Raw genomic sequence first — 27,644 nt, forward strand, 5'->3', positions numbered from 1 at the left:
GGTTATGTACTCTGGCCACACAAGACTGGCTTGTCCTGCAGAATTCCATATTAGGGTTTGGTCTCTGGCACAGAAAGACAGTGGTTCAAATCCTGGTGTCCCATATGGTCCCCCGAGCCTGCCAGGAGCAATTTCTGAGCTTAGAGCCAGGAGTAACCCCTGAGCTCTGCCGGGTGTGACCCCCCCACCAAAAAAAAGAAAGAAAAGTCCATAAATTATTTTGAAGGTAGACTTAATACTACCCAAAATATATTCATCCTCAGAGATACTAAATCCACAATTTATATCGCTGATTATCAAATGTATATAGTATGTAAAAACTATAACTGTTATTTAGACTTAAAATGAGAAGATAGGGCATTTAACACCAGCTGAGCTTAGGACTTACTCCTGGTTTTGTGCTCAGAGATCAATTATTCTTGGTGCTTAGGAGACCGTGGTTTAAACTATGGATTAAACTATAGGTGACTGTGCGAGGTGAGTACATTACCTCATGGACTATCTCTTCAGTGCCAGGCTTTAGTTTTTGATTACTACACTTAATAGCTATAATGACTTAACTTATTTTCCAAAGTATCACATTTTTTTTATAAAATAATTATGTCGTAACTTTTTTTCGTGATTTTTAAATATTATTAAAATACATTTTGGCAGAATTGAAATTTTTGAAAACCCAAAATGTTTTGAAAAACTACAGCCTTGGATTGAAATTTTAGAATATTAAATTTTGGGATCAGAATCATTGTCAACTAATTTCAATTTTTTAATTTAATAATTTAAAAAATACTTGCCAGATACCATGTCATTCCAAAACCCTTAAATTTTATCCTAAGTTAATAAAGAACTATCTATTAAGTATTTCGTTTATGGTTCAGTGGGGTTACATTTTTTTCTAACACTAGTTTATCAGGATTTTTATCTTGTGCAAAATGTTAAAAAAAAAACATCCGCTTTTCAGTAGTCATGAGATCACTAGAAAAACTTAAAATGTGACCTTTGTTATTTCATGTCAAATAAATATATAATAATCATAAAAATAATGAATAATAAATACTTAAAACAATCTTTTTATCAACTAGTTTATAGAAAACAGTAAGTAAAAGTCTGTTTTCAGAGTTTTTTTTTGGTTTTTTTTTTGGGGGGGGTCACACCCGGCAGTGCTCAGAGGTTACTCCTGTCTCTACACACAGAAATCGTCCCTGGCAGGCACGGGGGACCAGATGGGATGCCGGGATTTGAACCACTGTCCTTCTGCATGGAAGGCAGATGCCTTACCTCCAGGCTATCTCTCAGCCCCCCTGGTCTCAGTTTTAATGTTTATGGTTATTTTATTATCAAACTCAATAATTTGTAGCAAAAATAAATATTCATATATGATTTTCTTTTATTTCTGAAGCTGAAATTTGAGATTTCTATTTTTTAATTATTTTATAAAATAAGTTTCATGAAATCAAAAGAAAAAACTTCACCAAGTGGATATAGTTCTGTGAATGAGAAAACAATGTTTCTAATAACGTCCAGTAGACTTTAAAAGTTTGTGGAAATATTTGAAATCTTGGGGAAATGTGACTTTGGTGAAGGATAATGCATAAGAATGATAGCATCATTTATTATCAGCAGAATGGCAGAACCCTATAAATAATTCACTTTCTTAAGGTCTGAATGATACTGAGCAAATCCTGTGTCATCATCAGCATTATTTAAAAGATGGCACAGGAGGTAACATCTGGGAGCCAATTCATCATTTAATTAAATTATCCTGTAATGAAATAGTCTGTAATGAGATTAATTTTAATTATTAATTTGGAGCTGACATGGGCACAAGGCACCATGAATAATAGATGAAAGGCTTTGTCTGTTCCATTTCTAAGAAAGGACCTCCTTTACTGCAACAGTGCTTTCTATGCAGTCATGCTGAGTCTTTGCAATGTGATAATTCAAGAAGCAGGCTTGATTTTATTGCAGAACCTGGAGAGAGGATAATTGATCAATAGCTTCAGATTTGAATTCCCAATCTAAGCTTTCCAGTGGCCATATTAATTTTTAATTGAAGTACTTTTTAGTTTTTAAAGATTTTGAAGACATCAAAGATAGCAAGTGTATTCAAAAGTCTGATGGGAATTGTATTTCTCAAACAGTTATGAAAATGTAACTTTTGCCCCTTCATCTCTGTGGATATAAAATGGATGTCATTGGTTGTATTCATTTTCAGTGGGTAATGTCATGATATGATGATAAACCACAGTGAAGTTAACACATCAGAAACACTTCTATCACCTTATATAATCACATTTTTTGTTACTTTTGGAAAGAACATTTAAGTTTCATACCCTTAACAACTTTAGATGTATAAATAGTTTATTTTAAATATAATTGTCCTGATATATATAAGTGCCCAGAATTCACTCATTTTACAACTGGAATTTTGTATCATTTGGAAATTGTCACCTCTACTGACAAAAAATACCTTTATATAAAGGGTATATTATAATTATCACTAAAGGTTTCACTTATGAATGAACAGTTTGAGTGCTGGTCTCTAGGCAGGCTTATAAAGAATACGGGTAGACCAATTTACTAGCTCACAATTGATGGGGAACTACTCAATGCACAGGGAATATTGAGCATGAGCGGGGTCATGTCACAAAGGTCTGCTTGACACCCTTGCCCTATGGGCTCAGCTATTGGCTCCTTGTTACAGTTATGAGAAAGAGGGTTAAGATCTGGAGAAGTTAGGGAAGGGCCAAAATAAGTAGAAAGCAGACGAAAATGTCATAAGGGGAAAAAAAGACTGATTATCTTGTTTCTCTTGCTCTCATTAAAACTACAGTTCATTCCTAATTTCATTTAGGCTGAAATCTAATGCCCTCAGCAAAGCCTATAAAGCTTCTACTTTTTTCACTTCTGTTCAGACCACCCTTGCATGCAGTGACATTCTATATGTTATTTTAGGAACTGGAAGGTATGTACATGCTTTTCCTATGCTTTTATTTTTTTTTTTTTTTACTTTAGGGCCTCTAATGCATTCACTGTTGCTTTCTCCTACCGCTTTCTAAATGAATTCCTGGTTTTCCTTCAAATATTAGCTTAAATAGTATGTTTTCCAAATTATCTTCCTAAATTCCCCCAGCTAAGTTATTTCTCCCTGTTACAGTATTTCATCGTATCTCCAGTGATTCAGTATTGTTTTAAATTACTCGAAACTTGCAATGCACTAAACGTCTATTGGTTTTCTTCATTTAATTTACAAAAAAGATGTAATAATCTTCTGTCATTTTCTGCTTATTCATTTAACTCTCTCACTAGACAGTGCATTCCAGATAGGCATGGAAAGTACTGAGACATGGGCCCAGAACCCCATAGAAATAATTTTCTTAATGAATACTTGACAAATGAGAACCCCAGGGATGAGAACTGCTTTGCAATTTAGTTTAATAAGTATCAGATTAAGCTATTTGGATTAAGCTATTTTGAGAGATAATGCTTTTCCCAGCTATTAGAATGTTTTAAAAGAGCCCCTACAACTCTAATTGAGTGTCTATCTATGAAGAATATTTGTGCATCAGAACATAAACTTAAATAAATGACCATAAAATTAAACTTTCCTATATGCATAGTTGCACTATATAGGGATCAATCAATTAATAGTTGTTTAATAGTTGACTAAAATATTATTATTTCTGTAGTGTCTCAATATTTGCCTCTAAAAAGAAAGTGAAGACTTTACAAAGTTTATTATCCACGCATATATTATCATTGATCTGTGAAAATAAACTAAAATATTTTAGTCATAGAAATATCTAACACTTGTCTATGGGCATACCACGCTGCATGTGCCCGATGTTGTCTGATCTTGGAAGCTAAGCAGGGTTGGGCCTGGTTAGTCCTTGGATGGGAGACTGCCTGGGAATACTGGGTGCTGTAGGCTTAAAAAAAAGAAATAGCTAACATTTAACAAGCTTCTAAAGTTTATCTATTTTATATTAGTTATGTAGAGATAAACACACATTGTAATATCAGTATAGTATTGAATCTACTAGAAGGGAAAATAAGTAACATAATAATTGTAGTGAGTGATATTACATACTGTCTACAGACTGTTGTCTGACGAGGTTATAATATACATTTTGAGTTTGATTACTACATAATGACCACACTTGCAGATAATAAAATTAACTTGCCTAAATTCCTCACTGATTAGAAACTTGGCTGATGGGGTTGTACATAGTCACTAAGGACATCTTTCTTTTAATTGCTAAAATTCCACTGCTGTCAGCTATCATCCGATCTTAACCACTTAATACGATTAAAAAGGCAGAGCAGAGGAAGCACCAAGCCAACCCAGCTTGCTGTTTCACTCAGAGACAATGACTCAGTTTTTAGGAAAGGTATTTCCGACATCAGTTATAAGCATTAAATTTATAATTTGACAGAGTTTTATTAGGAAATGAATATGCTAAAAGTATAGCATTAAAAATGATTTTACCATGCTGAATTCTCCATAATAGGCCTTAAAGACACATGGACACAGAAGTCATGTAATTCAAATGCAAATTCTTTGCATTTCTTCTGTCTGAAAGAAGAGATTCAAATATTTGCAGCCAGCAATTTAAAATAGACCAGGTCGGAGTGGAATATTTATTTTAGCATGATTGTTTGCTGGTTGTAGTAATATTGAGATGCTCAGAGTAGGTTTTTTTAAAGTGATGCCTGAAAGTTGTATTAATAATTGAAATTATCAGGCTCTGCCTGAATAGATTACTTTTGGTTGCTATGAATTTAGTTGGCATATATCATAAAGACCAATTTTAGCATGAACTGGAAGTAACATTGTGTTTGAGTAGTTTCCCTATGTGAATGTGTGCTTGCCAATATATTTGATCACTCTTTCTAAGGGATCAAGCAATGGTGACCACCATTGAATTCCTTATAAAATATTATATTAAGATTTATTTTATTAAAGGTATACAATGTTTTTGAAAGTCTTAATGAATATTATTTAAATATTATAAATAGGTAACACTTTAAACTTAGCTAAATTTATCTTTCATTGAGTACTAGGTATCATCTAAATGTTAAAATTCAGCTAACAGCTAACTTACATGTAGTCTCTGGGGAGATATAATACTGTAGGTAAGACATGTGCCATGCATGCAGCAGACCTGGGTTCAATTCCCGCATCTCACGTGTTCCTCTGAAACACATAAGGGGAGTGAACTCTGAGCTTAGAGCCAAAAGTGAACACTGAGTACAGCTGAGTATAGACCACAAAAATATTCTTTAATTTTAGGATTAAGAATGAGATCAGTAGTATTACCACTTCAGATCTTATGCAGTGTGTCTGTTATAAAAGAAAACTCCTTTGAAGAAATGGCTGACTGAGGGGACTGCCAGGTAAAGGGCTGATTGCTTCACCTGCGGAGTCTCCGCCCTGCTGTGCTTCATCTGAGGAAACTGAGGACCTGAAGGGAGCCCTGCCCTGTGCTTCTTTGTCTTTTCTGAATCCTTGAAGCTCTCCTCAGAGAAACACACAAACATCAATGTTCTTTCTATACACCAATAGTAATAAGAAAGAAATGGACATTAAGAAAACAACCCCATTCACAATAGTGCCACACAAACTCAAATATCTTGGAATCAACTTGACTAAAAATGTGAAGGAGCTATACAAAGAAAATTATAAAAATCTGCTCCAAGAAATAAGACAGGACATGTGGAAATAGGAGCACCTACCCTGCTCATGGATTGGCAGGATTAACATCATTAAAATGGCAATACTCCCCAAAGCATTGTACAGATTTAATGCGATCCCGCTAAAGATACCCATAGCATTCTTCAAAGATGTGGATCCGGCACTTTTGAAATTAATTTGGAACAATAAACACCCTAGAATCGCTAAAGCAATCATTTGGGAAAAAGAATATGGGAGGAATTACTTTCCCCAACTTTAAACTGTACTACAAAGCAATAGTTATCAAAACAGGCCCTTAGATCAGTGGAGTAGGCTTGAATACTCAGAAAATGTTCCCCAGACATACAATCACCTAATTTTTGATAACAGAGAAAGAAATCCTCAATGGAGCAAAGAAAGCCTCTTCAACAAGTGTTGTTGGCAGAACTGGCTAGCCACTTGCAAAAAATTGAACTTAGACCCCCCCAGCTAACATCATGTACGAAGGTTAAATCCAAATGGATGAAAGACCTCGATATCAGACCCGAAACCATAAGATATATAGAACAACACGTAGGTAAAACACTCCAGGACATTGAGATTAAAGGCATCTTCAAAGAGGAAACTGCACTCTCTAATCAAGTGAAAGCAGAGATTAACACATGGGAATATATTAAACTGAGAAGCTTCTGCACCTCAAAAGAAATAGTGCCCAGGATACAAGAGCCCCCCACTGAGTGGGAGAAACTATTCTACCAATACCCATCATACAAGGGGCTAATCTCCAAAATATACAAGGCACTGACAGAAGTTTACAAGAAAAAAACATCTAATCCCATCAAAAAATGGGGAGAAAAAAAAGACAGACACTTTGACAAAGAAGAAATACAAATGTCCAAAAGACTCATGAAAAAATGCTCCACATCACTAAGCATCAGGGAGATGCAAATCAAAACAACTATGAGGTACCACCTCACACCCCAGAGAGTGGCACACATCACAAAGTGGCACACAACAAGCAGTGTTGGCAGGGATGTGGAGAGGAAGGAACTCTTTTTTTTTTTTTTTTTTTTTTTTGTGGTTTTTGGGTCACACCCGGCAGTGCTCAGGGGTTATTCCTGGCTCCAGGCTCAGAAATTGCTCCTGGCAGGCACGGGAGGACCATATATGGGACGCCGGGATTCGAACCGATGACCTCCTGCATGAGAGGCAAACGCCTTACCTCCATGCTATCTCTCCGGCCCCGAGGAAGGAACTCTTATCCACTGCTGGTGGGAATGCCATCTAGTTCAACCTTTATGGAAAGCAATATGGAGATTCCTCCAAAAACTGGAAATCGAGCTCCCATATGATCCAGCCATACCACTCCTAGGAATATACCCTTGGAACACAAAAATACAATATAAAAATCTCTTCCTTACACCTATATTTATTGCAGCACTATTTACAATAGCAAGACTTGGGAAACAGCCAAGATACCCTTCAACAGATGAATGGCTAAAGAAACTGTGGTAATGTACACAATGGAATATTATGCAGCTGTCAGGAGAAATGAAGTCATGAAATTTTCCTATACATGGATGTACATGGAATCTATTATGCTAAGTGAAATAAGTCAGAGAGAGAGAGAGAAAGACGCAGAATGGTCTCAGTCATCTATGGGTTTTAAGAAAAATGAAAGACATTCTTGCAATGATAACTTTCAGACACAAAACAGAAAAGAGCTGGAAGTTACAGCTCACCTCATGAAGCTCACCACAAACAGGGATGAGTTTAGTTAGAGAAATAACTACGTTTTGAACTATCCTAATTATGAGAATGTACGAGGGAAATAGAAAGCCTGTCTAGAGTACAGGCGGGGGTAGGGTTGGGAGGAGGGAGATTTGGGACATTTTTATGGGAATGTTGCACTGGTGATGGGTGGTGTTCTTTACATGACTGAAATCCAAACACAATCATGTATGTAATAAAGTTGTTGAAATAAAAAAAGGAAAACTCCTTTTCTTGGGGAAAAAGATCTCCTAAATTTTAATGAAGGGGTTCTGAGATGACTTTCAGTGATACTCTAGCTATCCTGGTCACATAGTTGAATGCCTATATACATGAGTAAGGTACACCAGAGCAATTCTAGAAGTGCTTGGGGAGCCTTATACATTCAAAAGTTAGGTGCTTGAATATTCATTGTATGCTCCCTGAATTCAGAGTCATTTTTATGATCTCTAAGAAAAAACTATTTAATTAATCCACAGGAGAAAAGTTGGTTTTGGAATGACTGGTGAGCTATTAGATTTTTTTGAATTTCTGATTTCTCAGACTAGTAAACTGTTCTAATAACTAAAGAAAATAAGGAGATATATAGTACTGATAGCAAAGTACCTTGTGTATCCAGACCTTTTAATTTTTAGCTTATTATAGATGGATTCAAAATCATTGCTTGTTTAATAACATATAGAGAAACTTTTAGTCTGTCTCTATATGGTTTTATTTTATTTTGTTGAAACAGTTTTGATCTACAAAGTCCTTCATAGTTTAATTTCAGATATACAGTGAATTAGAGCCATCCCTACCATTTGTAGACTCCCACCAATAATCCCAGAGTACATCCTGTATAACCACTCTTTGGCACCTAACCTCCCAGTATATCTGTCCCATTTAAGTTCAGATTGTTAGAGTTTAGGTCTCATTATTCTATTGTTGTTGACTTTGGCTTGAATATTTAGTTCTGTACTTTTTTCCCCTAGGAATGCATCTGAGACCATTTGGCCTCTGGCTCCAAGCCTTTATTTCTTTCATTTTAGTTTTATAGAAAAATGCAGAAATATGAGGGAAAACAAAGTAACCCATGTCCCAAGGTTCTTTGAAAAAGGCAGGAACCCCTATTTACAAAAATTTTTAAAAAAATTAAAAAAGAAGAGAAAACAAAAGAAAAAAAGAGATGGGGGGATACCACCTCACACCCCAGAGAATGGCACACATCACAAAGAACGAGAATAAACAGTGTTGGCGAGAATGTGGAGAGAAAGGAACTCTTATCCACTGCTGGTGGGAATGCCATCTAGTTCAACCTTTATGGAAAGCAATATGGAGATTCCTCCAAAAACTGGAAATCGAGCTCCCATATGATCCAGCCATACCACTCCTAGGAATATACCCTAGGAACACAAAAATTCAATACAAAAACCCCTTCCTTACAACTATATTCATTGAAGCACTATTTACCATAGCAAGACTCTGGAAGCAACCAAGATGCCCTTCAACAGACGAATGGCTAAAGAAACTGTGGTACATATACACAATGGAATATTATGCAGCTGTCAGGAGAGATGAAGTCATGAAATTTTCCTATACGTGGATGTACACGGAATCTATTATGCTGAGTGAAATAAGTCAGAGAGAGAGAGAAAAACGCAGAATGGTCTCACTCATTTATGGGTTTTAAGAAAAATGAAAGACATTCTTTCAATAATTTTCAGACACAAAAGAGAAAAGAACTGAAAGCTCCAGCTCACCTCAGGAAGCTCACCACAAATAGTGATGAGTTTAGTTAGAGAAATAACTACATTTTGAACTGTCCTAATAATGAGAATGTATGAGGGAAATGGAGAGCCTGTTTAGAGTACAGGCGGGGGTCGGGGGGGTCGGAGGGAAACTTGGGACATTGGTGATGGGAATGTTGCACTGGTGATGGGGGGTGTTCTTTACATGACTGAAACAAACAGAATCATGTATGTAATCAAGGTGTTTAAATAAATAAAAAAAAAGATAAAATGAAATTTCAAAAAAAAATCAATAAAATCTTTTGTATTAAAAAAAAGAGATGGGGGATCAGGCTTTTTGTTTGATTCTTTTTATTTGGTTGGGTTTTTTTTTTTTATCTTTTTTTATTCTTATTTTTGCATAGGTACAGCAAGAGTTGGGGAGAATAGGAAGGAAAAACTTTTGGCCTAAAAGCAGGGACACCCTATCCATGACACATCCTGCCATAAGACCAACTACAGGTTCTGGGCATACTAAGTTGTCTAACCCTAAAGTCTTTCTTTGTGGTCCCTGTAAAAGTTCTCAATTGCAGTTGTTGCAGTCAGGTTTCTGTAATTGAAGATCAATGTTTTTACACAGATCCTTTGTAAAAATCAGGGTGTTACAGAGCATATTCTGGTTTCATCTGTTAGGTGGTGATGCAGGAAACTCTGCCCTGAAACTAAGTTGTTGCTCTTTCCAAGTTGTCAGGATGTCATCTGACCCCACTCTGGAGCAAGTCTGTGCCAGGGCAGCATTATGTGCTTCCCTGGCAGAAGTCTGATTTCTCATGCTGTGCAGAAACTTGTGCCGAGTTCCATAAAAAGGGATCCAAGGTTCAGGGCTGAATGGTCATTATCTGATCATCTGAAGCCTAAGCTTCAGGATGAAAGGCCCCAGTAAAATATAAAATTTATGAATTCTTATTTGTGTTAAATAATAATTATGTTTTTATACTTAAGATTTCCCTCATTTTAATGTGCCTATGCAAAAAGGAACAATGCCAATGATACTACTTATGCATTTGGAACAAAAATGATTACCATATTTGCCAGCATATGATGACTGGGTGAATAAGACGACCCCCTAATTTTGCAGTTAAAATATAGGTTTAGGCCTATATTCGCTGTATCAGACAGAATGTTCCTGTGCTGCAACTGTATATATCACAGTGAGCCAATCACAACAAGCAAAGGTTCAAAGATTATACTGTAATGGACTTCCTTTCTGACTTTGGCCAATCTGAGCAGACTTTTGACAGTGTAGATTCGGGTCCAGAACACTGTCTAATTTGCATGCATAAAAAGCCTGCTTGGATTGGCTGAGTTAGAGAGGCGGTCCGAGCAGCCTTGCAGTGATTGTTGCAGGATCGAGTTGGAAAATTCGTTTTGTGGCAATATTCAGCCAATGTTTTTAGCAGCATATTGAAACATTTTTCAGGATATACTCAGCGTATAAGATGAACCTCGATTTTCGGTTGACTTATTTTTGTTTCAAAAGTCGTCTTATACCCCGGAAAATACATTAGTAATAGCATGCATTACATTAATCTACTCAATAGTGTTGAATCGTATTCAATCTATATAGTTAAATACTATACAATCTATTCAATATTTAATTCAATAGAATATTAATTCTATTCAATAATTGGACATAACCCACATGTCAAGCACTGTTTCTTATTACACAAAATTAAAGTGGATTTTCTCTTGTCCTCATGTTGCTTACTTTAAGTAGGTATAATAAGGTAAAGCAGAATTAACAGTGGAATTGAACAAAATTCAACTGCTGTATGCATTGTAGAATTAGGCAGAAAGTTAAAAGTTTTACTCGAGCATGTATTGACTAAACTATAAAAGGCAAGTAAGAATGAATTAGAAAGTGAAATTTGAGTATAATATCCTATCTGGGGTAATATCTGTAGACTGTGAGAGAAGGAACATGGTGGAGTATAAGCAGGACTCAGAGAACCATCTAATCTGCAAAATGTAGTCAAGTCAACCAGTTTGTTTGGTGTTACCTATGTGGCTTTTATCCTAAGATCAAGAAGATTTTCTAGGGTATGTGTATGTATGAGAGAGAATCACAGAAAGACAGACACATATAGCTGTAGTATAATGTAAGTGTTAGAAGCATTAAGAACAGATAAAAAGTAATTTATGTATTTTTTGTTTTGTTTTTGGGTCACACCCACAGTGCTCATGGGTTACTCTTGGCTCTGCGCTCAGAAATCGCTCCTAACAGGCTTGGGGGACCATATGGAATGCCAGGAATTGAACCAGGGTCCGTCCTGTGTTGACTGTGTACAAGGCAAATTCCCTACCGCTGTGTTATCACTCCTGCCCTAATTTCTGTATTTGTAACAAAAGTTGAATAAGTTGAAAATCATTAATCTTAATACTTAGTAATGCTTTGGGTTAAGCATAGAGGACTGTTCCTTAACAACAAACACATCATTTGGTGTGATTTAGAGAGTCTCTTGGGAGAACTGGTTATGCTGCTTACAAAAATACTGTTTTGTTTCATATTCCCAACAAAACTAGGTATTTGTTATACCAATAGAAAAGTTTAAATACATGGTTCAAGAGCATGTGGAATAAATTAAATTACAACTTGGGAGCACCTAAGCAATTATTCTGAATATCTGTGAATGTTTGTTGCTGGTCTTTAGGAGTTAGCATGTGTTGCATGCTGTTTGCAAGTGGCATGAATATTACAGTTACCGCAGATTAGCTTCATGGCCAAACTTAGAACAAAGTATTAGCGAGAGAATATCAGATTGATTTGTTTTCTAATTGTGAAAACATGATTATGTGTCTGCAAAGCAGAGGTCATTACTGGAGATGAAATTGAAATATTGAAGAACATGGAGGTAAAAGTTACTATTGCTAGTACTAATATCCTCTTCAAGGATAATTATGGTATCTTGGCTGCCTAATGAAACATGACAGCCAAGGGGGCCTGGATACTGTGGTTTGGTGAAAATGTTCAGAAGATGCATAGTTTTTTAGATGCAATGTTGAAATAAATCTTACTTAGTGATATCTACTAAGAGTTAAAGCTTTGATAGTATAATTGATAATAAGTTCTAAGAAAGTATGAAGTTGTATTTATAGATATTTATAGGTAGAGAAGGATTGTAATTTAGAGAAAGTGAAGCCTCTGATTCCAGAAGGCAGAACAAATTTGTACCACGTTATTGAATCACTATGGTTTATGGCGAGGGTGATTAACAGAGGAATGCAAAATAGTTGCTGAAACTAATAAGCATTATTTGAATATTGAATATGAGATTATTAAAATTTAGCTACCAGGGCACAGAGAATAGTACAGGTGTTAAGGTGCTTGTCTTGCATATGGTCAACTCTCTCAGTCACTGACACTTAATGTGGACCCTCTTCCTTATGTACAGCCAAGAATGATCCCTAAGCACAGAGCCCAGAAGTAAGCTCTAAGTACCACTATATATGACTCCTCAAAAAAAAGGCAAATTAGCTGACAATAGAGCTTAAAGTTAGTATAAAGTGATGAAAAAATTAAATAGAGAATGAAGGACAAGTCAGATTATTAGTATCTTTAATATCCATTGAAAGGGTCAACATGTCACCAACGCTTTGTAATCACAGGCTTAATGTGTGAAAACATAGTCAAAAGTTCATTTTGCAACCTTTCTTTTTCCCAGAGGGATTATGATTTTAAACACAAGATGAATTTCAAAGTAATACGGTAGTTTATATGATCTCACGTCCCTTGCTGCCAAATTACTTTTGGACCACTCATCGGAACGCAGTAATGGGTTTTTTTTTTTGTTTTTATTCTTTTTGAAATAGAAAGCATTGACTCAGGACTTATGCCATTTGAAAGTGCATGGGTATATTTGGCTCTTATTGTTTCTAAGGTCATCACAATTCTTTTATTCATATATCCACATTTCCACATTTCAGCTTACTTAGTCATCTGTTCTCATCTCTAGTTTCTTTTTTGAGAAATTTTTATTTTTATTTTACCACAGTGGATTAAAAATATTTCGCAGCAATATTTTAGGTACATAGTGACGTGGAACAGGGGTATTCCCACCACCAATGTTGTCCTCCTTCCACCCTTGTTCCCAGCATGCATCCCATATCCCCCACCTTTGCCCCCTGGGCTGCTAGTATAAGTGATCCCTTCTGTGTCTAGCTTGTTGTAGATTGGGTATCGATTCTGTTGTCATTGGCTTTGGATTTGGGGTTTAAGTCTGATCATTTTTATTTCTTCTTGATGTTCATAAGACTGTTTGGTCTTGGTACCCTCCATTATTTCTCCTTCAATTTGTAGTTCTCATCTCTAGTTTATTGCAATCATATGTTCCAGTGTTCTCTGGGGATGGCATTGTGTTGGTGCACAGGAAAATCCAAGATCAATCACCCTTGTCCCCCTGGTTAGGTTCCATACCCAGAGGCCCTTGAATTCCTCCATTGCTCTGATAGTATCCAAGAGTATAGCTGCTAAAGTGGCATTCTTTCTAAAAAAAAAACAGGTTTTAGTCATCCCAAACCAAGAGTTCTCTATGCCTCATTTAACATACTTTGTTACCCCACATACACTAAAATTCCCACACAATCTACAATCTCAATAACAGGCAAAGAATAGCCAATATCTTACCAGGGTGATGCTGTAGATTGCAAAAATTAAATAAAATATACATATACTCTTCTAACCCCAAAATAACAACAACCAGAAAAACGCTCTTCCATTTTCATGACTGTCCATACTATCTTTGGTCTTGAAAAATTCTGCCCACATGTTCAAATTCTTCTCAACTCCTAGAAGACTTGTGAAGGAGGCAGAAAGTTCTGAGGTTGGGAGGCATTGTTTGAACACAGATTTAATAATCTGTCTAGGAAGCAGTCTTCTTTTCCTCATTAAGGAAATAAGCAAAGGAGGAGTTAAGGTTGGGGATTTCCCCACTTTAGGAAGCTTCCCCAAACTCCTTTTTTGCCCACATAGCCTGAATCCTGAGTAACATCCCTGCCCCCCCCACACAACATACACACACTCATGTGCAGTGTCTAAACAAGACACTCAATATCTACATACACTTGAATGATAAAGTAAATTATCAGCAAATCTCTGTTAAATATAGAAAAGCAAATAGAATCAAGAGACATGAACTTTAACAATATAAACTCAAATGGGCCTGTTATACTGCAGGCCAGGCGCAAAGGATGGTGGTATAAGATGCACTTTGAGACCATTGGTGGTGGGAGATTGACGCTGGTGGTGGGAATTGTCCTGACCCGCTGGATGTCTGAAATTTAACTAGGAAGGACTTTTTAAGTCACAGTGGGTTCAATAAAATTAAATAATAAAATAAAATAAAAAATGCAGCATTTATTGTCAATAGTCACATCCTGTTTGGCCTATGCCAGGGGTACCCTCTTCTCTCCATGCTCAAAATAAAGCATGCATCAAGGTTAGTAGTTCTGACATATCCAGAGAGGGGGATACAATCCCAGAAGGGGGCCGTTTGGGTGGAAAGTTGTGTGGTTTGAAGGTCCTAATGAACAGAAATGCTTTTTGAGCTCTGAGTGATGCTATAGTGGAGAGCTATGGGGGGGAAAGATCCCGATTTTTACTAGTCACCTTTAGAGAGAGAGGAGGTGTCAAAATGTGGGCATCAGGGAAGGGGGAAGCCAGGAGAGGGAAGAAACCTCCAACAGACACTGTTATGTAGGACTGGACAGAGTGAGAATGAGAATCCTCCCACTTTTTTCTCCTATTCATGTGAATGTAGGTTATGCTTACCTGGTAGTGAATGATGCTTCAGGCCCAGCATCAGAGCCCATCGCAGCCCCCTGAGTCCTCCCAAGGTGAGTTCGAGGCACAGTCCAGGTCACTGTCCTCCAGCTCCAGCTCCTCATTCTCTGACATCTTGTTCTCCTGTCTGTGTTAAGAAAGCCATTTCAGGAAGGCCATGGTACTGGTTGTCCTTGAGGAGGACCACAATCTCCAGGATGGTGGGGCACATTTTAGGATTGAACTGACAGCAAAGCTACATCAGCTCAGTGACTCTCTCTGGACAATTCTTGTGTTGCTTCAAAAACCTCCCTTAATCCACCACTGTCTATGACAAACTTCATTTGTTTGAAGACCTGCTCATTTGAGAATAATTGCTATGGCTGCTTGGCCAAGCTGCAAATCAAACAAGCTGTTATCTTCAATATATAAACTTTAACCACTCCTTAACACCTCTAATTTGCTCAGCCTTAAAGAAATCTTTCTGTGTGCATCTCCTTTTTATATTTTCTTTTTTACACAGCATTTAAAACAAGTGTTTGGGTGGTGTTTTTAATTTTTTTGGTGGGGGACAGTCTCATCCATCTATGTTCAAGAGTTCCTCTAAGTGCTGTTTTCAGGAATCACTCCTGTCAGAGATGTTCTTACAAAAGCTTCTACCAACCATTCTTTTTTTTGGGGGGTAAGGGGAGGTCACATCCAGTGGCACTCATGGGTTACTCCTAGATTTGTGCTCAGAAATTGCCCCTGGCAGCCTCAGGGACTATATAAGATGCTGGGGATTGAACCGGGGTCCGCCCTGGGTAGGCCCCATGCAAGGCAAATGGCCTATAGCTGAGCTATTGCTCCAGCCTCATCCACCAACCATTCTTATCCTTTAATATTCCAGTAGCTTCTAAAACTTTACTGATTCACAGAGTTTGATATCATCAGTATTATCACTTGACTAAGTTCTGTTCTCTTAATCCTCCTTCATGTTCTTGACTTCCTTGCTGCTTTCAGATTCTCAAAGCTCATCTCTGCCTTGGGGCTGATACATATTAACCTCCTGGAATGTTTGTCTTATGTATACACTTCTTTTTTTTTTCTTTTTTAATATAGATGAATTCTGCACTATTATTAGTGGGACTTTCCTTCTCATCTATCATTACCTTTCCATTATTTTCTCCTAGAATATACTAGTATTTCACATGTTGCCATGCTGTGTATCTAACTTGTACACTTGTTTATTGCCTATTTAATTACATTAGAATGTACGCACTCCAAATGAGATTTTTGTTCATGCTTTATGTCTGTGTCAACAAAGTATTTGACACATGATAAGTTTCATTAAATGTTAGCTGAATAAGTGACTTAATGTATATATGGATTTATTTAACCTCTACAATAATTTAAATTATAAAAATATAAAGCCAAGATTAAGCATAATTTTAATCAGAGTCACTTTCTTTATATTTCAATCATATCATCTAATCTGGACCCTTGTATTAAACATGCTAATTAAATATCAACAGTGAGCTTTTGGTAGAGTTCGCTATAATATAAAAATAAAACTTTCCATCATGGAATTTTACAGATTTCTAAATAAAAGTAAGTTAAATTAACTCTAATTTAGAGGTATAACATTAAATAAAGTGTAGAAAATTCTTTTCTGTCTTTGAAACAAAAGACATTTGCAGTACTTGAGTAAAAAATATTGACTCACAAATGACTAGCTAAGGGAGAGCAGGATTTCTAGATAAGCAGGACAAAAAATGTCCACTCTTTCTCACCAACTATGTAGCTAATGGGGATGGTGGCTGTAAGCCAACTACCACTTAAGAAGGAAAAAAATGCTTACCATTCAACAAGTGAAAGAATGTAGAAAGGATAGCATCTATTGAAATTTGATTTTCAACAGTCTCCTGTGACTGAATAATTTTTTCTACCTGTTTACTTTTTTAACACTTCACCTTGTAGTCAAATTCAGGATTAATTAGATGACAGTATTCGATCTAATTCTTTTGCGTTTTTCCCAAAATATCCCAAGGAGTTATTTGGCAAACTGTTGAGAATCTAAATGGACTTTGCAGGAATCAATTTAAGTGGTGAAAGGATAAATCACTATAGAACTGACACCAAAATCCTAAAAACAATTAGAAAATGTATTGAAGTTACAACTAGTCTAGACTCATACTAGCACCTTTGGGTTATATCCCGGTGCTGTTGAAACAGGAGGATAGTACCATAAAACTATTTTGACATAGATCGATACAAATAAATCTAAATATGTAGTTGTTGGTTTTTACAGTGTAGACTTAATCTTCAGAAGGGCATAATAAGGCCTGGGACCATTATCAAGTACAGCCAAGTTGGGTATTTTTCAAGGTAATCATATCGTACCAATAGAGAGAAAGGGAGAGAGATACAGGTCAATTGGGCAAGGTTTATTCCAAATTCAAACTTTAGTTTCTAAAAATTAAGTTCTTTGGTAGAAAATTATATCTTATATTTATATTTATATTTTATGTTTATATTTTATATTCACTTTCAGGTATCTATTGTAACACATGTGGTTTCTGACTGAACTAGGCTTAAGACATATTCCAAAGATACACTGTAATGACTGATTTTAGCAATTTTCTTCTTGGGTCTTCCCATGAAAACAGGTATTGCTTGGGTACCACCACATAAGACGGCAGGTATTGCATACAGCATGGAAAGCACCTTAACTTCTGACTATCTCTCCAGCTCTCCTATAATTTGATTTTGATTTTGATTCATTATGATACAGATGCTATTCCAATGGCAGGCTCTATTCTGAACACTAATAGTAGAATTGGACTTATTGACTTTATTGTTTTGAAAAAATGAATTTATATTGAATAGCTTCAGCAAGGTGAAGAATTGTCATGAATGTGAAAAAATACAGATAAGCAGCTACTTATAGCTATTATGTTTACATATTGTTTTTTATTTCTGTTTTTTTTTTTTCTTTTAGTCACACCCAGTAGTGGTCAGGCTTAGTCCTACTCTGTGACTAGGGATCGCTCCTGGCAGATTCAGGAATCCATTTGAGGTACTAGAGATCAAATTCAGGCTGACAGCATGCAAAGCAAATGCCCTATCCTCTGTATTCTCTACAGCCCATTTTACAAGTTTCTGCTCAGGATATGGAGAGTAAAATAGATTGTTTTAGATATATTTTAGTTGTTGTAGAGAATATTGCCTATATCCTGGAGCTCAAAGGAGTGGATTTATTATTTTTATTTTACTTTATTCAAATACTGTAGTTTACAAGGTTGTTCATCATAGATTTTGTAATCACTGTTACAAATTTTTCATGATTGAATTTCATTTAGACAATGTACAACACCCTTCACCAGTGCACATTTCCTGACACCAACATTCATAGTTTTTCTCCCTCACTCCCTCTGTCTTTCTCTGTGGCAGACCACTTTCTCCACTTCCTCTTCTTTCTCTTCTTCCTTCTCATTCCTCCTTTCTTTTTTCTTCTTCCTTCTCCATTTCCTTCTTCCTCCTCTCTTTCACTCTTTTTCTCAATCTTGCTCTCACTCTTGATCTAATTTGTGCTCTTGCTTTTTTTCCTGTAGACACTGATTTCAATATTTCTACTGAAAGTTTATTATACATGTCAAATTATCTTCTTTTATCACTCCATTCTTGTTCAGATAATTTTCAACCTTGACTATCATAGTGACATTTTGTTTTGTTTTGTTTTGGGAACATACCCGGTGGTGCTGAGAAATTGTTCCTGGCAGGCTCAGGGGACCATATGGGATGATGGGGATTGAACCTGATTTCGTCCAGGGTGGTCCCCATGCAAAGCAAATGCTTTATCGCTGTGCTATCACTCTGACCCAAGTCATAATGATTTCTTTTTCTGTTCTGAATGCACTCTCCTGCTATTTGTGGCAAGTTTCATATCATAGACTGTTCTCATAGCCCTTGTACCTATTGTCTCTGGATATTATTAATGTTTTTTTTTTTTTTTTGGTCACAACCAGCGGTTCTCAGGGGCTACTCCTAGCTCTGTGCTCAGAAATCACTCCTGGCAGGCTCAGGGGACGTATGGGATTCTGGTATTTAAACCATCGTCCTATCACTGTGCTATCCCCCTGCTCCCATAGTATCTTATATATGTATGTATATATATTTATATTTATATATTCCACAAATGAGTGAAATCATTTTATGTCTGTCTCCTTCCCTCTAACTCATTTAGCTCAGCATAATACTCTCCATATGTATCCATGAATAGTCAACTTTTAGAACTTCATTTTTCCTAACAGCTGCATAGTATTCCATTGTTTAGAATTCCCAGTTTCTTTATACAGTCATCTGTTTTCAGGTACTTGGGTTGCTTCCAGTTTCTGGCCATTATGCTATGATGAATATAGGCGTGCAGAGAACTTTTTTTGCATTGTGACATTTTTTGACTCCTGGGGTAGGTATATTCCTAAATGTGGCATTTCTGGATCATATGGAAGATAAATATCTAGCTTTTGAGAACTATCCATAACGTTTTCCCAAAAGGCTGAGTATCACTTTTCCCAAAAGGCAATATTCCCACCGGAAGTGAATAAGAGTAGGCTTGTACTTCATTAAGGGCCTAATGTGGGGCCAGAATAATAATATAGAGAGTAGGACAGTTGCCTTGCATTGAGGGTAGGGCAATTGCCTGGCATGTGCCCAGTTGGTTTTGGTCACCAGAACTCCAGATGGTCCCCTGTGACTACAGGAGTGACCCCTGAGCATAGAGCCAGGAGTAAGCTCTTAAAAATGCCAGATATGTGCGGCTGGAGCTGTGGTGCAAGTGGAAAGGTGTCTGCCTTGCCTGCACGGGCCACGGTTTGATCCCCTGGCATCTCATATGGTTTTCCAAGCCAGGAGCGATTTCTGAGCGCTTAGCCAGGAGTAACCCCTGAGCATCACTGAGTGTGGCCAAAAAAACAAAAACACAAACAAAAACGAATGCCAGTTATGGCCAGTTATGGTTCTAAAACCTATTATATATATAGTATGTAAAGTATATATAGCACGGAACTTGTTTATTTATTTTCCTTCACAAGATTTATACTTTTTAAAATTTTTTAATTTTAATGTATAGTTTTACATTTATGTGAATCCAAACAAATATTAATTTCAAGAGAAGTTGGACTTCTCTTATCATTATAAGGACCTATTAAATGACTTCAAGATAGTAGGTCATTTTTGTAACTATTTATATTTTATTTTGAGCGCCATTATGTACAGTACTGTTAATAACAAAGGTATGCATTCAAAGTTTTTAGTTCAATCTCATCAATTTTAGGTAATAAAAATTGGTTATTAAAATTGCCTTTAGACAAAGTTTTCTGTTTAAAGTAAGATGGTGTTGAATGATCATTTTTAAATGAATATTTATATGGTTTACATAACATAAACTTTAGATGAAAGGAATTTTATTTTTATGTATGATTATTTCTAAATATGCTTTTACATATAACTCAAATTGAGGATTTTTTTTTTGGATTTTGGGCCACACCTAGTGACGCTCATGGACCACTCCTGACTATGCACTCAGAAATTACCCCTGGCTTGGGATACCTGGGGATCGAACTGCAGTTCGTCCTAGGCTAGCACTGGCAAGGCAGTGCTTGTGCCACTGTTCAGCCCCACAAATTGAGGATTTTTACAAATATTTAATTCTGTAAGTTAATTTCTTTAGTAATTTCTGGTGCTTAATAATATCTATTTTTAAGCAATATGATGGTTTAAAATTATTTTATTTAAGCATAATGATTCAAAAGGCTGTCCATAATACATTTGTTTCAAGTATTCATTGTTTTAAACTTCTCTACACCCATGTCCCATTTCTCACAAATCTTTCAAGCCTTTGTAAGCACAAACAAATTTGCTTACTTTACATTGCTTGTTCCAACAAAATAGCAAATGGAATTATCAAAAATTAGATAAAAGTCAATATGTGATCATTGTTATACCTCATGTGGTGTTGTTACTAAAGTCATTGTCTGCAAATTTACAGAGCTGGTTGGTGCTACTTGAGGCTATGTGTTGTTTTTGCATTTGAACTTAGAAGGCTTCCATACAACTTTCCCATCAAATTTTCTGTACTATTACAGGGTTATAATTACTGTGACATTTGGAGGATGAATGGATCTGGGATAATTTTGTGGCTTGGTGCCTTGATGAGGCTCAGTTGTGGAATTGGGCTGGTTATATACTAGAGAATATTGGGTGTAGACGGAGACTGCTGGTTTCTGGCAGGGAGGGGAATCTTCCCTCTTCCATTCCAAGAAGACCAGAGTTCACAGCCTAGATATCATTTTATTTTGTACAATTTGAATGCATTATCACTGATTTTAATTTTCACAGTTTTTATAGAAAACTGCATTTACAGAAATAATTAGAACTGAGGAGTTTCCTAATCTGGTTTCTAAATATACTAATAATAATGTAATGTTTTTTCATCTCTATTGATTAAGTATATGGCTTTCTAGTTACTGAAAATACTACAATTTCTTTAAAGGGATGGCATATTCTTTAAGAAGTTTTTAATCAGGTAATTGTGTTAGTTGTTAATATGTACTCCTATGAATAAAAGGGAGAATAGGTGAGTGTTTGTTGTGGATTGTGACACATTTGATGATGCTCAGAGGAATCACTTTCAGTTTGTTATAGGACTTGCTGCTAGAGATTTTCAGGGGCCCATGTAAATCTGGGAATCAGACCCAGGCTTCCTGGGACCAATGAGAGGGTACGAGGTGCTTATATTGCTATGACTGACTCCAATTAATCCCTAGTCCTATGTGTAGTCCCAGGAGCAAGCATTGCTATAAGTGGCCCAGAGCTCAGAACTTAGAGTATGCTCTGTGGATCACTGGTTGTGACCCGAAACATAAATAAGCACAAAACTCAGGTCTATTGCATACAAAACATGTTTTCCAGCCTACTTTCTGGCCCTAATATGCATATAGATGGTATTGTGATCTTATTTAACTATAAAGTGTGAAACACTGGAATTAAACTATTTTAACAGTATAAAATTAGTTTATGAAAAATAAAATAATTCATAATTTTCTTTTCATAGAATTTAACAATAACTGATATTTATTGAGTACTTTCTAGAAAGTAACTACAAATTGAAGTCTTCTTGTAATTTATTATTTGATTCTGTCTTCTATTTGTTATTTTGGCAGGAATGCCTATTTTACAATGATGGGATTAGTTTTCCCTATAGTTACATTGCTCAGTGGGAATTTTCTTCATTGCAGGCTGAGTCCTGGTCTTGAGTCATAAGTTCCATACTCTGCTCTTTTGGGACAAAAACTTCACACAGTTCAGAAGTACTTGTCTTGTTTTCTGTTTATGGAAAGTGAAGATTTTTCTTATTGATTAGATATGACCAAATTCTGTTTAAGCATTTTTTATAGTGTGCCTTTGTAAGGATGATTATCCAGTCATTCCACTGAAAAGCTGTGGCTACTACATAGATAGGTTGATAAATCATTACAAGATGTTTTAGTAGACAACCTTAATCTGAGGCAAGCCATAAAGAAAAATGCATGGGAACAAACAAACCTACTATTTTCTTTCTGTGATCTTTCTCTGGAAGCTTTGTTCAACATTTCATGATATGCTTTTTATATTTCAGGTTATACATATAATATATATATACATATATATGTGTGTGTCTGGTTATGATATTCATTCTAAACTCTGCAAGTTCATATAATTTTATGGTAGTAGGTTTTTATATTTTTAAGTTTTTCTCTATGAATATGTATTTTGTATATCTCCCAATAGTATTCAGGAGGCTCAGGGATCCCTCCCTGTGTCATCGCTAATTGGGTCATCAATTCAAGGCAGGAGTCTAAAACGGTAACATGGCTCAAGTCTTGAGATGCATGGTATTACCCTGGACACCCTTGCAGTACTTGGAGAGCTATAAGGGTGCATCTTGCAATGTTTGGGGAACCCTGTGGTCTTAGGAACAGAATCCAGGTTATTATTTAAGACAAGTACCATTAGCTCTGGGCATTTTCTCAAGCCTCTCTTTTATATTTATAATATGTATTGTATTTTATGAGATTCTATTTGCTGATTGTTTTTGTTTGTGAGACGTACTGGGCAGTGCTCAGAACTTATTCTTGGCTCAAGAGTAATTGCTAGCAGTGCTCAGAGGACTATATGTGTTTGGTTAAGGGGATCCAACAAGAGTTTTGTGCCTTATGTGCTATGAACTTATGTGCTTATGAACTATCACACTAGTTCTTATAAGACATATTGCATTATAGTGTTGATGATAAGTACTAGAGAAACACTTGATACATATTAATATACATTTATTGGGTTAGTATATAAATTACTAGAGTTGGAGATATAGCACAGTGGGTAGGGCATTTGCCATACACAGCTGATGTGGGTTCAATCCTTGGCATCCCACATGGGTACCTTGGGCAACCGAGAGAGTGATTCCTGAGAGGCTCCAAATCCCAAACCTAAAATATATGTATATATACATATATATGTACATGAATGGGTAACTGTGTGACTGATTGTTTAATTATTTATTAGGAAATGTCTTGATATATAGGTAGGTAATAGATTTATGAAGTGTGTTGATTATAAAGCAATTCAGAGTATTGAGGGTTGTAGAGACTATAATGCTAAATGGGATCTTCAATTGGCTAGAAGAGGCATTGGAATTTAAAATTTTACACAAAAATAACAATTCATATATATTGATTATAATTTAAAATTTGATACAAATCAAAATATATTTTCTAACCAGATTCAAACTTTAGGCTGCCAATTTAGAAACTCATTTTTTTTTTTTTTTTTTGGTTTTTGGCTCACACCCAGAGGCACTCAAGGGTTACTCCTGGCTCTGTGCTCAGAAGTCACTCCTGGCAGGCTCAGGAGACCATATGGGATTCTGGGATTAGAACTGGCTAATGCCTTACCACTGTGCTATATAGCTCAGCTCCCCAATTTGGAAACTCTTGCAAAAAAATACAAATATATTCCTATTTTAGGAACTCTTAACCAGCATAAAATGCCAGAAACATTGTAAAATAAATTGAATAAAATAACTATTCACAGTACTTTGTAAAAACCTGTAACCAATCCAATCTGAGTGCCCAAGGATTGACTACTGGGTGAAGAAACTATAGTACATATACACAATGAAGTATTATTTGACCATAATAAAATACAGAGTCATGCAAGGGAAGGATATGTGGATATACATAAAGGACCTGGAGAGCATCATGCTGTACGATGTTAGAAGGAGAGAGACTGACACAATATTTGAGATATAAAGAAATATAATGCTGAGATAAAGTATAAGCAGAGACCATGAACACAAAGAACATGAGAATTGGTATTCAGGAGGAAACAATCCCCTTAAGGAGGTTGAAGTATAGGCAGGGAGTCAGAGGGTGAGAAGTACTGATTTTGGAGGGAGTGGTGTTGAAAGGTATCATATAGGAAACACTATCAGTTACAGTACTGTGAACTACAGTGCAAAACAAAATATGAAATATAAAAAAGTGCCTCTCATAGAAGCAGACTGGTTGGGAGACAAGTGGGTAAAGCAAAGTGGACAGTGATGAAGGAATTGTTGAAACATTGTGCCACGAAACAATATTGAAAAAATTTAATTTTATGATGACTATATAAAACTAAAGTTCAAATTCATGTAGGATATAAATGCCAATCAATGAATAACATTTGGTGCTAAATAATTTATAAAAAAAACTTCTGAGTATTTCTTTTCCCCAGTATCATTTCTAATCATTTCTATTCAGGGTTGAGCATCTGTGATCTTGTCTGTAATTGAACAATGAAACAAATAAGTACTTATTGAGATTACATGATACATCATACATATTTCTAGATGAGGGCTAATCACTGGTGAAAACACAAAGGAGACTTGCTATTGACTATAATAGATTATTTAAAGACTACGATGTGATCCTCATCAAATTAATGAAAAAGCATAGACCCAAGTAGTCCACTGTAATATTTGAGCAAATATCAAACGTACAAGAGAAGTGAACAAAGATATGGGCAGATTTTTTAAGAAAGAAGGAATATTAAATGAATAAGTATTAAAAACAGAATGAAACAGTGAAACAGAATGGAAGGCTATAGTACAATTGAGCAAAGGAAATGGTTGCCCTAGAGAGGTTATGGAAATCAATTGGGACCATATTGTGCAGTCTAAAACTTAAATCTTTTTCTGTTAATGATCTCCTTTCAACTTTCCCTCCCAAATGCAGTATGGCAAGTGCTGCCAGAAATACCTCTACTTTCAGACACGATTTAATTGCAGTGATGACCATTGTACATTCAGAAGCATTTTACCAGTGCAAGATTTCTCATAAAACTCACATTCAATAACTAAGCCAAGTTTAAAAGATAGTATATGGTTCATATGGTGTGGTCTTTATGTTGAATACTAAATGGAAACTCAATGGATACTTTTAATTTATAATCTGTTTATATATATTTCTGCCTTTTATACATTTTTGATTAGGACCCATACTAAAAACCATAGTTTATTTTTTTAAAATACATAGTTTAGATTACATGGTTACAATCTTATGAACATATATAATTTGATGTATAGTTATTGCATCATCATTATATACTTATGTATAGTGTATGACCACCAAAGTTCCTAAGACCCTTTACCATTGCTTTATGTTACTTTTTGTGTTTATTTGTTTTTGGTCCAAACCCTATTGTGCCAACCCTATTGTGTCTTGCTCCTGTCTCTACTCAGGGATAACTCCTAGCTGGAATCCAGGGATGATACGCTGTGCTCGAGATCAAACCAGCTATACTGCATGCAGAAACAAGACTCCTGTGTATTGCATGATCTATCTAGTTCTCCATGCATTATTGCTTGTCAGTTAGAACATAGCTACTATTAATGTTGTGTGTATATATATATGTATATATATATATATTTAAATATGACAATGTGATCAAGACACAGGTATTTATTTTATTTTAATTGTTAAATGAATTCTGGTTATTATCTTATGACCAAGTAAATGTTCATATATAAAGTTACTGGGGAGATAATTTAGAGGGCTAGAGGCATGCAGGGTGCATGTAAAAAGTGCCATATTTGATTCTCTGCACTGAATGACTCCATCTTCAATGCCCCCGGATGTAACTTTGAGACCTCCATCACCAGTAGGTCCAAGCAGTGGCATATTGCTAAGCCCCTCACATCGAACCATTTGGCTACAGACGGATATCACTAGGTATGGTGCTAATGCCCCCTAAAAACTACATGAGAATTACAACAGGGAGGGAAGTCTTACCAAAATTTTGAAGAATGTTTTGTTTTGCATCAGTCTCACTGGTATAAAGAGGAGTTGATATAGGCCAAAAATAATATTCTTCAACAACAAAGGAATAAACAAAGGAATAATATAAGACCAAAATTATCAATGTGCAGGTAAAAAGAAGCATACTATAAAATGTGAATTTGAAGATTAAAATATTTTATTTACTATAGTTATATCTACCATAAAACACACACATTAATATATAATCTTTGATGTGTTATGACTAATTTATACTTCCATGTATTACCATTATTATCAAGGCACTTTATCTTTATCTTTTTTTTTTTTTGGCTTTTTGGGCCACATCAGTGTCATGGCAATGCTCATGGCAATGCACTCAGAAATCGTTCCTTGCTCAGGGGACCATATGGGATACCAAGGATCAAACCAAGGTCCATCCTGAATTGGCCACGTGCAAAGTAAATGCCATATGACTATGCAATAGCTCACATTTATTTGACCCATTTTCCTAGTAAACCTCTAAGCCCAAGCAAGAAACCACTTTCTAGAATTTTATAAATTTATATATTTTTATTTGGGTGCTTTCTTTTAGTACAGTGTGTCATAGTTTATTGTCAGCTGTGTGCAAAGCAAATGCCCTACCACTGGCCCCATGTGGTACTATTGTGAATGGGAATATTTTAGTGTCTATTTCTTCTCTATTATTATTTGTGTATTAAGGCCATTGGTTTTTTAAGTATTTATTTTGTAGCCTGCCATATGAATCTATATGCTATATGAATCTATTGTTTCTAGGAGCTTTATGGTAAAGTCTATAGAATTTTCTATATACAGAATCATGTTACCTGCAAATCATGAGAGCTTGACTTTTTACTTTCCTATCTCAATGCCATTGATGTATTTTTTTTGCCTAATTGCTTTGGTAAGTGCTTCCAGTACTATGTTGAAAACGAATCACAAGAGGGTAGCCTTGTCTTATGCCAGTATTAAAAAAAAAAGGTTTTTAATGTATCTCCATTGAGTATAATATTTACATGGATTTGTAGTAAATGACTTTGACTATATTGAGTAAAGTTTCTTCCATTCCCATCTTATTGAGAGTGTTTTGTTTTGTTTTGTTTGAAGTGTGGTCTGCCTTGCATGTGGCTGAACCTGTTTTAATTACAAGAACTATATGATTCCCCAAGTACCACCCCACCCCACCTGCTCCCCCAAAAACCCCAACAGTTAAATAACTATTTTAAAGAGTGTAGGTCTCTTGATGCTTAAATTTCTGCTGATAAATACTGGAACAAAAGCTCCATTGTTGAGTAAACCATTCAGCTAGACCTTGAGTTTCTGATCAT

At 35.8% G+C, this 27,644-nt stretch overlaps 1 protein-coding gene and 1 pseudogene across 1 annotated transcript in view; both read left to right on the forward strand.

Moving 5' to 3' along the window:
* EYA4 (EYA transcriptional coactivator and phosphatase 4) overlaps positions 1 to 27,644 on the forward strand; it is a 304,073-nt gene that overhangs the window by 93,471 nt on the left and 182,958 nt on the right. The window lies entirely within an intron of this gene.
* LOC126031521 (uncharacterized) lies at positions 3,810 to 3,928 on the forward strand (annotated as a pseudogene).

The sequence above is a fragment of the Suncus etruscus genome, chromosome 15 (genome assembly GCF_024139225.1).
Source record: "Suncus etruscus isolate mSunEtr1 chromosome 15, mSunEtr1.pri.cur, whole genome shotgun sequence".
Classification (NCBI taxonomy): Eukaryota; Metazoa; Chordata; class Mammalia; order Eulipotyphla; family Soricidae; genus Suncus; species Suncus etruscus.